Here is a 9,419-nt window from a genome sequence, read left to right on the forward strand (position 1 = left end):
TCTTGTAAAAAATGATCAGTGATTTCAAAAAGGAAAAAAAATTAGACCAATGAAGTAGAGATTGAAAATCAGCAAAATGAAAGAGAAAATGACATGGATGAAAAATTGAGCAAGGAAGTTTAAATTTGGAGAAAAAAAAACTCCAGAAGCATTAGAAATGCGAAGCTTGTTGAAATGAATACAAATATAATGGAGAGAATCCCTAGCAGATTAGATTAAGTCAAAGAAAGAATATCAGGGATGGAGGATTAGGACACAGAAATACTATATCCATACATAAAGTTTTAAAAATTAAAAAGTGTACTTTAACTTTCAAGAAATATATGACATAAGAGACCCCATCTCAGAGTAGAAGTAGGAGTAAGTGAAGGAGCTAATTGGATTGAAACAAGATTTAACTATTTGTTGTCTGCTGGAAAAGTAGTTTTTCAACAAAGAAAGCCAGAGATTAGAACATAGTGTCTATTTCCATTTGTATGCAGCGTGATGGTTTAGATTTCACGTGTTCCCCCAAAAGCCCGTGCATGAAAGACTTGGTTGCCAGTCTTGATATTTACTGGGACAGATGTGGTAGGACCTTTAGGAGGTAGGGCCTTATGCTAGCTTTCTATTGCTATAACAAAGTGTGGGAGGCAATCAACTTATTAGTAAGAAAGATTTGTTTAGGCTCACAGTTTCAGAGGTTTTAGACTCTTGTCAGTTGGCACTGTTGTGTTGGGCCTGGGGCAGCATATCACGGCAGGCAGCAGGTGGCGAAACAAACATGCTTATCTCATGGCAGCAGAGAAGCAGAGAGAGAGAGACAGAAGAGAGGCTGGGGTTTTAATAGCCTCTACTTTTCTTCCCTCCATTGTAAGGTGGATAGGCCTCTTCCTCCGTGTTGTGCTCTGCTGTGATGGATGCACTGTGCTGCCACAGGCAATACGACAGGGACAAGTGGCCACGGGCTGGGACCTCTGAACCTGTCTAATAGAAGGAAATTTCTTCCTCACCCATTGTTCATCTCAGGCATTTTGTTACAGGGATGGAAAGCTGACTGTGGGGCAGCAGGCAGAACGGAACTTTGTTCCTGCACAACAGGATCCTGATCACCCAGAGAAGTGTAAAGTAACTGGAGGAGAGTAGAAAGGTCCCTGGAAGTCAAGGTGATATCAACTCTATGCCTTGGGAGTGTGCAGTGGCCTGGGAGTGTGTTATTGTCCATGAAAACGAGGCAAGACAAAACAAACTCAAAAACAGGAAATATGTGTGAGCATAAGGCAGTGTTTTTTGAGGATGGGGAGATGTCTGGGAGCTTCAGGGTGACATACAGGGCAGCCCAAGCCCTGAGCAGGAAGCACTGCACAGAGCCCTTCCCTCTTGGACTCGGGAATTCTCCCACCGTACGGTGTGGCCATCCTGGATGGACCCTGATATTCCCCTTTGTGATAGGCCATGAAAGCAGGTATAATTTTAGGTCATGTGTGGAAAAGGACTTCCGTAGCAGAGGGCATGCTGGGATTCTGACTCAGTCATCCCTTCGTTGGGGTAACCCCCTTCCCATAAATGCCTTAATATGGGATTCAGCTGCTGTCCCCTGATGCTCTAAGCACCTGTTTCCTCTAATCCCCAAGGCCTGAGCACCTGCCTGCCCATGTGAGGTAGATGAAAGAGCTAGCAAGGGGTGAAGCCGGAAGAGCCACAGAGCTGAGGAGGGAGACTCGGGATTTTGCAGAAATGACTGTGCCAGCAGATGAGGTAGAAGCCTGTGCGTGAAGCGGATTCTCAGAAGATGAATTCAGGGACGTGCAGGGACACTCTAAGGCCACAAAGGATGTTCACCTTCTATAGCTCACGGCAGCGCCCTCATAGGTCATTTGTGGATTGAATCATGTTCTTGCTAAGACCCAAGCTTTTAAGATATTAAAAAGTAGCACATGCTCATGACACAGATACCATCCTGCACATTTAGAAATGCATTGGAGAAAGTAGTACCTGTAAGAACTCTAGAAGAATTAATATGACCATGGGGAGTGGCTTAGGTCAGCTTTCATTACTGTAATGAAATACCCAAGGAGGGCTAACTTTACAAAAAAAGAAAAAGATTTATTTCGGCTCACCGTTCTGGAGGTGCAAGGTCTGGCGGACTCACTTATCTTTGAAGAGAGAGTTTTGGCTTGGGTGGGCCATCAGTGTCAAGGCTCTGTGTGTGTTCCTCATTATGTTTCAGCTTTTACATAACCACAAGGACTCAGCTTTGGAGGCTTCCACATAATGAACTTGTCTAACTTGCCTCCTCCTACGACCTTACTTCTAACCACCATGATGAGAGCCAGTTTTTACTCTCTCCTGGTTTCTCAAATGGGAACAGGCAGCACAGTCAAACCATACCCAAACAGTAGCTGCACACTGGCAGGCAGGTAGGTGTGGAAATACAGGTTAACTTCCCTCCCAGGCAGCAGATAGACTGACGGGTTCAGCCCCTCTAAGCCTGCAACTCAGGGAGCCTCTAGGCCTTGACGGGCCAACATTTACAGCGCTGGTTCTCAACTGTTCTCAGCTGTGGCTCACGACCCCTTTAGGGGCCAAATGACCCTTTCACGGGTGTTGTCTAAGACCGTCTGCATTTTCAGACATTTACATTATGATTCATAACGGCAGCAAAATGACAGCCATGAAGCAGCAAGGAAATAATTATATGGTTGGGGGTCACCACAACATGAACTGTATTAAGGAGTTGCAGCATTAGGGAGCATTAGGGATACTGAGGAGGACTGATCTAGAGGACGTCTCTTGTTCCAGCCTGGGGCAGGGGCTCAGCCTGTGATCCCCAGCCTCTGGGAGCAAGGAAAATAGCAAAACTACCTATTTCCTTCTCCTGGGGCAACCCCACTCACGTGTCGTATATGGTGGTGGGCATCCTTGGGGCTTTCCGAAAGCGAAGTGACTATGGCGCAGACACAGGTAAGTGCTCTTTGGAATCCTGCTCAGACTCCCGGCTTATTGCTCTAGGTGTCCAGATGTGATTGATTTGCTTCCCCCAGTAAGAGGTTCATTCCCTCTTTACCCCAAGACCCCAGAAGGAGCAACACTTCACACCCAAGATTCTCAAGGGTCTTGTTTTGAACGTTGTCCCCCTCTGGAGGGGGGGGACAGAGAGGGACTTCTGGTTCCTTTTGGTGTACATGCATACATGCATGTACAGAGCAAGGGGCTGCTTCCTCCTGTCACCTCTCTGCATCACAAGTCTTTTCTCTCCATCTGAACTTCTGTTAACTTCTGCCAGGGGGCACGCAGTTTCTAGTCCGTCGGTTTCCCAAGGTCATCCTCTGAGACTGGCTGACTGCTGGGTGTATCCGCAGTAAACACTGCCTCACTCAATGCACTCAGGAGGGAAGCTGGGCCTCTTGGACCCGGAAGCTGCAGGGCGAGGCATGGCGTGGCCTGTAGACGGTCTGGTTGCTATGAATTCCTAGGAGAGGGTAGAAGCAGAGTCATCATTCCTGGTCCCCTTTTCTTCCCTCCTCCCTGCCCTTTGGCAAGTGTGGAAGGATGTGACAATGCCTGGTGGAATTGGGAGGGGGAAAGCAGTGGCCTGTGGGTTGGAGGCTGGAGAAAGAGGTTATCCTAGGATGAAATATCAAACCATATCTCATTGATTTTTTTCCCTCTGGGGGGGCCGGATATCACATCCTTCCATTTCCCTCTAGTGCCTGCCCGCCATCGATGGGGAAGCATTAACGGGGAATAATCAATGATGCTCTCCTGAAAATAAAAAGCTTGTCATGTCTCTCCATTTGGTGGAATGGATGTGGGACCAGGGGTCATGTGGCCGATTCCATCTGTCTCCTGACAGGCAACTGACTCAGACATGCCTCCCATCCAGAGGCCTGCAGCCCACCGACCACCTGCTCTCCACAGGCCTCAGGAAAATCAAGACCGGTTTCTTTGAACTCTGTCAGCAAGTCAGTTAACTCACAAACTAGGAGGGGCTTTCATGAATGTTAACTTGGGGGTTTCATCACCGGCTGGTGTTCCCTCGTGTACTGGGTGCTGGGTGCTGAGTGCTGGGCTGGCCAGCAGTACAAGGCCATTGCTTCAAGGCAGGTCTTCCTCTGGCCTCTCAGACTCAGTTCTTACTTGGCTCTCCACTCCTCACTCTCCCACTTACAAGCCCTTGAAGTCCTTTTAGAGTGAGTCCTCATGTCTCTATTCATCAGCAGCTTTGGCTTGGAAGCATGCCAGGGCTCTTCTTTTGGCCCCTGGGGTGTCCACTCTGCCCTGCCTCGTCCCCAACCCTTCAGCCCAGAGGTACGTGAGAAACAGCCCTTCCACTTTCCCTCTCTGTGTTCACACGGCTGAAGGCTTTAGAAGAGGTCCTTTGAACTAGTTTGAAGGTAGTAGTTCTAGTTTAAAGTCCCTTTTGCTTTTTGTCGGGTGCCTATTTGCTCCTGGAGGGAGGGGGGAGCCCTCTGTGGAAACTTACAAGGGTCAAGAAGCTCAGAAAGCCGGAACATTCACTAGCCCTCTCCCGCAGGGTATAAGAGCAGTTAATAGCTGAGGATTGGTGACTGCTGGCGCTACCTGCGAGTCGGACAGCAGCTCCTTGGGTGGAGCTTTTGTGCGCTGTCACCAGTGCTGGGGTGCACTTTTCTGGGAGTCCTTTTTACCCTCCTGTAAGAATCCCCTGTGAACTCACCAGCTAGACCTTTGTGGAATCCTTCCCTGGTCTGCTGCCGGGGTCCCGGCTGGCGTGAACAGGCATTTACTCACATCTCCAAGGAGAAGTTAGTTATATACTTCGGATTCTTTGGAGGGTGCTGGGTAGAAAACGAGCCTCGGCGGTTGGGTATTCTAGGCACCTGCTCTTCCGCTAAGCCATATCCCAAACTCCTTTGTTTTTCTTTTCCTTTTCTTTTTCTTTTTTCAAGACAAAGTCTAATGTAGCTGAGGTTGACCTCCAGTGCTGAAGAGGGTTTTGAGTAATTCTCCTGGCTCTACCTCCTGATTACAAGTGTGTGCTACCATGCTCAGTTTTACGCAGTGCCAGGGATGGAACCCAGGGCCTCGTGCATGCTGGGTGAATTCTGCCATCTGGGCTCCATCCTTCTCCACTTCTGCTCACAAGGTCTGGCCAGCTTTGTCTTCTCTGTGTAGCTTAGGCTGGCCTTGAACTCTGTCTCACCCTCCCATGTCTGTATTTCTGGTGCATGCTATATCTGAAGTAAACCCTATGCCACCCTATACCTGTTTGGTTGGCTTGTTTCAGGCCTACACAAAGTATCATGCATCTGCTGTCGGCATACTTTCTCTGGTTAGGTAGGGTTGTTGTGTCACTCTCTGGAGCTCAGTTTAAGTCAGGATCCACCACTGAAAACATTCGCTTTCATTCACAGCTTTGGCTAATCTGGAAATTCCAGAACCACGCTTTTTCTTTCCCAGTAAACACGAAAGGGTGGGGCTCAGCAGACCCAGGTGTCAACTTCAAGACTGAAAAGAGTGCAGGACTTAGGGGGCACTGGACACTCAGGCGAGTTGCATTTCCTCCTCTGGTAAAGGGGACAGAGCCTAGCTGGCCAAGTCAAGATACAGCAGAGAGCAGTGACAGAGTCCAGAGGAGGGCTTTGGAGGGCCTTTCTCCTCCACCTGTCAGTAGTGGGGATGGAAGCATTGTGAGTCTCCCTACCATTTTCTGTGACCCCCGTCTCACACACACACACACACACACACACACACACACACACACACACGTCATTCACACTACCCACATTAGTGTGTGGGCTGAATGGTATTTTCCTCTCTCAAGGCCCTCTGAGGTCAACGTGGGCCCTGGAAGATGCTAAGCTCAGTTACCCCAGAGGGGTGCTGCGTTCCAGTCCTGACCAGGTGACTCTTCTGACCAACTGAGTCCTGCCCATCCTAATGCAGGCAGTCTTTTCTTCCTGCTAGCCTGTGAGTTCAAGATTTTCCCAGGAAAGTTCTCTGTTGCTCTTAAATGCCTGGGGGATTCCAGCTGCTTGCACACAGTAATGTGACTCCAAGCAACATGAAAGGCTCCAAGCCCCTGCTTGAACTCACAACCTCTAGCCCCGCTGATCTGATAGCCCATGTTTCCTTGTTGGTGCTATAAGCTTCCCCTGTCTATCAAGATGCAACCCAGTCTCTTGCCTGGCAGGGAGGGGGCTAGGACCCACTTTGATAAGATGTGTATACTATGCCTTGTTTGTGTGCCATATTGGAATAAGAAATGACCATGGCAAAGATGATGCCAGTCTGATTGTGTGTGTGTGTGTGTGTGTGTTTCCAACTCTCATCTTCTGGCACCTACTGTTCTTGTTGCTCTGAGCAGCAATCCCATTTGCAAGAGTTATCAGCATCCTGGGAAGTAATTCATTGAGGTAAGTGACTTTAATTCATTACATGCTAGAGAAAGGGGGTGCTTCCTATAATCTCTAAACTTCAAGCTCTAATTCTCTCTTATCAATGTCTCTGTTACCCATTTCATGGTAAAAAGATTGTATTTGACAATAACGATAGAAAAAAGCTAGGGGTACAGAGGTGCTGCCTCTTTTCTGGTAAAAAAACAACAAACAAACAAAAACCATTACTGCTTTAAACAATGGCCTGTGTCATCTTTTTGTTTCTTTTGCTATTTGACCTCAATTTAAACTTAAAAAAAATCTACTTTTGATGACTGTTTTGATTTCTCCACTCATTCTTCAGCCTCTGACACCCTCAAGGCAAATGTCATATTTGTTATTAAAATTGGTGGTGATCAGTGAAATTTCTGTTACTAAGACAAATGCCTGGGATAATCAACTTACAGAGAGAAAAGTATCAGGGTATGGTGGCCATGCCTGTGATTCCCAGCGCTTAGGGAAGTGGAAGGGTCAGAACCTCAGGGTTATCCTCAGATATATAGCCTGGGCTACATGAGCTCCTGATTAAAAAAACAAAACAAATCTAACAAACAAACAAAAACCAGAGAGGGAGAGAAGGAGAGTAGGCCCTGTCTCCTAAAGGTTCGGTTACCTCCCAGCATTGTACCAGGCCAGGAACTAAGCCTTTAAAACATAAGCCTTTGGAAAATACTTCAAACCCAAAATGTAGCACTTGCCCCCCAGAGGCCTCCCAGCTAAGACCTACTGGAGACACGAACTGGCTGACATCTGGAAGTTCTGTTCTGCAACACCCCATGCTGGCCTCTGAGCTCCCAGGCCGTGGTGCTGTGGGCTCCGGGCACCATGGACCCGGGAGCTGTTTCTTTCTCCCACTCCCCATCTCGCTGCCTTTCACTGAGCTTGTCAGAGCACCGTTTGCAGCAGCTTCCTCATGTCTCATCTCTCTCTCCCTGTTTGGTGCCATTGTTAGTCCCACAGTCACACCCCAGGCTTCTGAGAGGCTTCGGGGTCTGACGGTTTGGATCTGGCCTGTTCTCCGGAAGTTCCTGTAGCCGTGATGAGGGGCTGTGGTTTGAGCAGGTGGGCTCTCTGGGTGTTGCTTCAGGTGGCACTGATGTGCATCCACGGGAAGTGGGTTTGGTCTTGGACTGGATGGGGGTTCGTGAGAAGAGGCTGACGCTCAAAGGGAGCGCAAGCTCTCCCAGCACTCCTGTTCTTATTTCCTCTCTGGTGTGACTTGCGTGTCTTGCACACGCGCCCGAGCTTCCTGTCTGGAATCTCTGTCATCCTGCTTTTATGTCTCCAGAACTGCAAGATAAGCAACTAAGACACCAGTAACAGAGTAAATCATGCATATTCGTGTATTGTAGACCACTTGTTAAAAAAAAAATCAGAGAGACGGTCCGGTCCAGTGGTTAAGAGCGCTGGCTGCTCTCCCAGAGGACCTGGGTTCAATTCCCAGCACCCACATGACAGTTCATAACTGCTCTCCTGTTCCAAGAGATCTGACATCTTCACACAGACATACATGCAAGCAAAACACCAATGCACATAAAATACAAATAAATAAATAATTAAAAAATCAGAGAACTAGGCACCATAAGAACTGAATTATATAATATTGCCACCTAAAAACAGTTTCTTATTGGCCATCTTGATATAACCTCCCTGGATCATTTTCTCTGTTTTAAAAGTCTACATCTGAAAGCTGAGCAGAGTGGCCTTTACCCCCAGCACTCCAGGAGGAAGGGACCAGTGGGTTTTTGTGACTTTTGATGTCAGCTTCATCCACACAGCAAGTTCTAAGACAGCCAGAGATACATAGAGACCTTGTCCCAAAAAGAAAAAAAAGAAAATCTACATTTGAATAGTAATTATACTGTATATTAAATATTTTGTATTGACACTTTATATAACTTTTTATCATGTTAGTATAAAATTTTTAACATTTTATTAGCACATATTAATTATGCAAAATAATGGGTTTCACTATGCCATTTTCATACAAGTACATAATATATTTCAATTATATTCACCCTGTTACCATCTCTTGTCCCCCTCCTACTGATATTATTTCTCTTCCCAACTGGCCCCCCCTTCTACTTTCAGATCTTTTTTGTATCTTTTTTTTTTTTTTTTTTTTTTTCTGAGACAGGGTCCCAGCTGTCCTGGAGCTCACTATGCAGACCAGGCTGGCCTTGAACTCATAAAGATCTGCCTGCCTCTGCCTCTCAAATGCTGAGATTAAAGGCATGTATACCTGGATGTTTCTTTTATTATTATTATTATTATTATTATTATTATTATTAATTACCCAATGAGTTTCTTCTGTAGGTTTGTGTACAGGATCATGGATAACGGTTTGTTTACAGGAACATGGGTACCTTATATCACTTATATCACTGAAGAAAATGTCTCTCCCCCATCAACCATCAACCGCATATAAATTCTCAGGGACAGGTGGATCCCTAGGATCCCTTTCCTCCTCCACAACGGGATGTTGCTAGACCCAATCTTGTGCAGTCATGAATGGCCATGTCATGGCCAGAGGTCAGTGTTTGCACACCAATTCTCCCTTTTCTCTGGTTCCTACATTCTTTCTGCCCCTTCTTCGGCAATGCTCCCTGAGCTGTGCAGAGTGGGGCTAGAGACATCCTGTTCCTCACCAAACATCCATCAGTGACTTTTCTCAGCCCGTTGACCAGTTTGAGTCTCTGTAACGTCACTGCAAGAAGGAGGCATCCCTCACTGAAGCTCATGGCAGCATTAACCTTGGGCAGAAACATAGTTACTGAGAAGGCGATTTGATGGCCACATCATGTCCATGTAACAAAAACAACAGCAGAAGTTTCCGTGCCAGGACTTGTGGCCTCCCCAGTCAGGAAGTAGCTGCTTATTCCCATAACAGAGTGGCCCCTCCCGCACTTGCCCGGCTGGTCAGTAGTTGTGTTGGTTATTGTTCTGTTGCTCTAAAGACATACCGTGAGTAAGGAAAATTATAAAACAAAACACCTAATTGCGGCCTTGCTTACAGTGTTA

This window comes from Meriones unguiculatus, chromosome 7 (assembly GCF_030254825.1).
Source record: "Meriones unguiculatus strain TT.TT164.6M chromosome 7, Bangor_MerUng_6.1, whole genome shotgun sequence".
In the NCBI taxonomy this organism is placed as follows: domain Eukaryota; kingdom Metazoa; phylum Chordata; class Mammalia; order Rodentia; family Muridae; genus Meriones; species Meriones unguiculatus.